Below are 5453 nucleotides of genomic sequence, written 5' to 3'. Positions count from 1 at the left end.
ATCCAGCTGCCACCCTCTCCATCTTCAATCACCGACCACCACCCAAAGCCTCTCTAGTCGGTCGCCGCCGCCGCCGCTGCTTAGTCGAGTTCAACACCATCCGCCGCATCGCAACTGAGAAGCCTTCACCACTGTCGGATTACTCAGCCAACGGTGAGTTTCATGTGGGAGTCGCATCTAATAGGGAGGTCGGGGGTAGATGACGAAGCTGCCACCCCGCCGTTGGGGTTGTTGACCACCAACTGTCACCACCTTGCACCACCAAAGCCGCCATCGTGAATCCGTGCATCGAATATTGTGGTTAGTTGCTACTGTTGTCATCATTTCCACTTCGCCACCAGATATGTTCCTGTTGCGCCACCTCCATGTCCGCCACCGCCCTTCAGCACCCCGGTTGTCATCTGCCGCCAGTCGTGGCTTTGTGGATGTCGTCCAGTGACCTTGTTCCGGCGTGTGGTATGGTAGCCAAATACATTTGTGGATGCTCTCGTTTGGCCGGAATCATCACAGGAACCACCATAATGGTCGTTATCTTGTTGTCGCCTCCACACGCCACCGTGACATGGGTGGTCATGTTCATTCCCGAGAAAAAGGTGTGCTTAATGAGTGTATTCCGCTGTGTGGGTGGTAGTTGGCCGGAAAAGCCACCACCACCACATGCCACAGTCGGCCACCACTAGGGTGGCTGTGTCACTGTGTGTATGTGTGTATGTTTATTTTAGTGTGTGTGTGTGTTATTGAGTTGTATATTGTAAATTGTGCCCAAAATAATAACAAAGAGAAACCCTAACCAACACCGACCGCCGTGTCGGGTGGCGGTGTGCTTTGCCTTGTCATACTTGGTTCGGTTAGGATGGTTGAAACCCTAATGGGCCCAATGAAGCCCTAATGAGCATAATCAAACCCTAATGGATATAAGGACTTAGCTTTGGGCCTATTGGACTAAGATGGGTTGGAAACCCTAATTAGGGTTTGGAAAACCCTAATGCCATGAAACCCTAATTTGGAATTATCGGGACCACATTGGAATTATTTAATGAACTTAAAATGTTAATTAATAATCATTGCAAATTAACCTAAGGCCATGTGGGACTTAATAGATTAAGCCCGTAATGGGTTAAGCCCTTAATGGGTTAAGTAGGAACAGTTAACCCTAATCATCATTTCATGTAAGAAACCCTAATTTTTAATTGGGCCTTGAGTTGGGCCTTTCTATTGCTCTTTGGTAATTGGGTTATTAATGGGTCATCCAAGAACAAGCAAATGGACTAGAATAATTTAATGAGCTTTAGGGTAAGGCCCATATGAGGGTGTGGGCCAAATTTGGAAAATTGGGCCATAGTTTGGGCCTTAATGACTATATGATATTGGGCCATTAGAATGTCAAATGTTGGACTAGAATAAATAGTTGGGCCTTAGTATAAGTCCATGTAAAGGTTTGGGCCCAATTTGGAAAATTGGGCCATATGTTCGGCTTTGACTCATAGTTGACTTTTAGGCCTTTGGATTAGGCCTTGGGCCTGAATAAAGCTAAGTTAGGGGTAATGTATTTTTACCCCAAGTATGTACATATGGTTATGTGTTGGAACCCAATTATTAATTGAGTGATGTTTTGATATTGACAGTTCGAGAATCTATCATTCAGCAGTTGGGATTGGGTCAGTGGGACTTCAGCAGTGTGAGGTGAGTTACCTTCCAATAAAAGTGGGTCTAAGACCACAATGTCGGCACACTAATAGGAGTTGATTGATTGGATGATTGTCTTTGTGATAATTGTATGGCATGTTAAGTTATGTTTTATGTGCTAGCATGGTATGATGTTATGTGACAGTGATAGTTGGGAATAGTCTCGCATCCGGTCGATAGGGACGAAGGGGTAGGCTAGCACCCATATATGCTAGGCAGTATATGTATATGTTTATATGCTAGTACTTATGTGGTAATGGTAGGAGTGAAATAGTCCCTGTTATCCACCCAGATATGCTAGGCAATTATCCGGTTGAAATAGACCGAAGTGGAGGCCAACACCCAAATTTGCTAGGCAATTATCCATTTGAAATAGACCGAAGGGAGGCCAGCACCCAAATATGCTAGGCAGTTATCCGTTGAAATAGACCGAAGGGGAAGCCAACACCCAGATATTCTTGGCAGTATCTGGTCAGTAGGACCGAAGGGGTAGGTCGGGCACCCGGATATGCCTGACAGTATGCGTGACATCCCCAAAATCACGGCCAGAAAAGACCGATTTTGTTTATGCTTTATAAAAATCAGAGTACTTCATTTTATAAAAAGTTGCGGAATTTGTTCCCAGAAAAACATGGTAAATACGTCATTAAAACATTTTCGAAGAAATGTATTTATTTCATTTTAAAATGTTTGGGATGTCATCGTTAATACCGAAACATAAGCATAAATAGAACTTACAATGATTTACACTAGTGATCTACATCTCTTTTAAATCTCTCAGTGTAATGTCACTTCACTTCGTCACCTGTGATATTCATAAACTGAGTGGGTCAGGTTGGGAAACCTGGTGAGTACATAGGGTTTTCAACCCACAATAATATAATTATTATGTTCAATCAAACAATCAACCCAATTACCCATCCCCATTATCTTATTTACTCTTTAAGGATTTAACCTAAGAGTCATCTATTCTGCATTCGTTTATTCTGAAGTCCCTTACTTCCAGGGTTATAGGACTGGCACTAAATCCATAGCCGCCAATGTTCGTTCATAAAGCACTAATTCCATAGTTGCTATAGTCTATTCATCGAGTACTAAATCCATAGCTACCAGTCTTTATCTAATAGGTACTAAGTCCATAGCTACCAATGTTCAACAGGTACTAAGTCCATAGCTACCAATTCCTACAGGTACTAAATCCTTAGCTACCAGCGTCTAACTAATAGGTACTAAGTCCATAGCTACCAATTCCCAACAGGTACTAAATTCATAGCTACCAACGTCTAAAAGGTACTAAGTCCATAGCTACCGGTGTTTGTCCCATAGGCACTAAGTCTATAGCTGCCAATGTATACTCACGTCATCTTCTATCTCTCATCATTCATCTACCCATCTCATACCCAACATTTTCGTATATATAAGATACGTATACAGTTTAAGTCCTTTAAAACATGTATAAAACGTTCAACCAGCATAGACAGCAAGTATTCAGATAATATGCACACATAGCACGTAGTTTATATAAAATACTTCATATCTATGTGTAAGATGAAAGGAACTATGCACTCACCTGGTAAGGTGGTGACTCGGCACTCGGACAGCTCTTCGTTACTTCTTAAAACAATTTTTTTCCCTTGACCAAAACCTACTATTAATACCACTAGAGTTTAGTTTTAACGTTAATCGCGACTAATTAATAGTCTAGCTATTATTACTATTATATAAGCGTTAAATAACACTCAATACAACTCATAATAATAGCCCAAATAATTATTTTAAGGTCCTAATAATGTTACTATAATTAAATAAAAGCTATATTAAATATAGTATAGGCGTAACTCACTTACAACGGGTTTTTATTAAAAACCGGGTTTCGCTGGAGCAGCGTTTCCGAGCCAAAAGCTTTTCTTCTCGGAGCCGTCGGGCGCTCCGGGGCTTTCTTCTCGTGATAGGGAGGTTCCCTAGACTTCGGAGCGGTTTAGGGAGGTTAGAGAGAAGTTAGAGAGAGAAAGAAAGGCTTATGGTGTGAAGAAAATATGAGTTCACCCTTGTATTTATAGGAAGTGTATAGTAAAGTAGTCTCCAAGCTTCGTCCGTAACTTTTGCATACGAGCTCCGTTTTTGTCTGTCTTTTTACTGTTGAGTTCCTATTAATGAGATCTTCAACTTTCATTTAGACCTCGTTAGCTAATTCTCATTCTATCTCGGATTTACAAAACTGTATCGAATTCGCCGCGCTCGAAAAGTAGAGACTAAGCTTCGTCCATAACTTTCGCATACGAGTTCTGTTTTTGTCTGTCTTTTTACCATTGAGTTCCTATTAATAAGATCTTCAACTCTCATTTAGACCTCGTTGGCTAATTCTCATTCTATCTCGGATTTACAAAACTGTATCGAATTCGTCGCGCTCGAAAAGTAAGGACTAAGCTTCGTCCATATCTTTCGCATACGAGCTCCATTATCGACGTTCTTTATATCCACGCGTTGGTATTTACGAGTACTACAACTTTCATTTAGATCCCGTCGGCTAAAAATCGACCGATCTAAAATTCAGATTTCGGGCTGTGCACTGTTATGCTAAATCTTAGAAAGATCATAACTTCCTCATACGAAGTCAGATTTGGGCGTCCTTTTTATCGATGTTCTTAGTTTAACATATTCTACGACTTTCGTTTAGATCGCTAAGGCTAAATCACGCTCTATCGTAAATTCACTATTTACGCTTCCCGGTATCGTGCCGGTTCCGTCGCGAAACTTCAACGGGTCATAACTTCTTCGTTATAACTTGGATTTCGGCGTTCTTTATATGTACAAAAACCTTGTAATATACTCTACAACTTGGTTAAGATTATTTATTCTAAATAATCTTTTGTCGAAAGTCGTTTTCGACCCCTATTGCCTCTAATTTGACTAGCCCAGATTTGCGGGCGTTACAGTATGTGTACTGTATGGTATGTGGTATGATAGGGGAAATCATTAAGCTTTGTGCTTACGGTTTTCAGTTTTGGTTTCAGATACTTCGTTTTCAAAGGAAAGGAGTTGTCTCGGTCACTGCGCATCACACTGTATTTCTGCACATGAGATCTTGGGGATTACACTCTGATATTGTTTTATGATAACATGTTTTGATTATTTCTACTTTGGTGCTTGACATGAAATGTTATTATGGATGTTTTATTACTTATGGTTTTATAATAACTTAATTAAAAACGAAATTTTTGGCCTCTAATTTTGGGATGTTACACGTTGGTATCAGAGCCTTGGTTTGAGGGATTCGGGTACACTCCCGGGTGTGTCTGAACTCAAACTAAGGACTTGGTATGAAAATTTTCAAAAGTAAAACCCTTTTATAAAATGAAGTTTAAAAATAATTTGAAAGGAGAAAAGAACTATGAAAAGAACAAGGTGTGTGATGCGTGCAATTAGCTGAGCTCAAGTAAGTTTTCCCCTAGATACCCATACATGTTATGATATGTGATATTATGATATGATTATGAGAATTGCATGCTAGATTAGGGCTAAGGATCTATGAGGATGCCTTATATGCCTATTGTATGTGCTTGTAGACTTGCATGCTAGTACTGATCAGTCAGTGATAGGATGAGCTATTTAGGGTATTCCTGTTTGTCTGAGCCTTTGAATTGCATGTACAGATTCCCGAATTAGAGGATAGAAATGTTTGATTGGAATATGATGGATAGATTTTCCATTATCTGAATGTTGTTTGCTTTGTGCTTTGTGGGACTCTTAATGATGTGAGTTAGCTT

This window comes from Lactuca serriola, chromosome 1 (assembly GCF_051521515.1).
Source record: "Lactuca serriola cultivar US96UC23 chromosome 1, Lser_US96UC23_V15, whole genome shotgun sequence".
Lineage (NCBI taxonomy): Eukaryota > Viridiplantae > Streptophyta > Magnoliopsida > Asterales > Asteraceae > Lactuca > Lactuca serriola.
Note: the sequence above shows the minus strand (reverse complement) of the source record.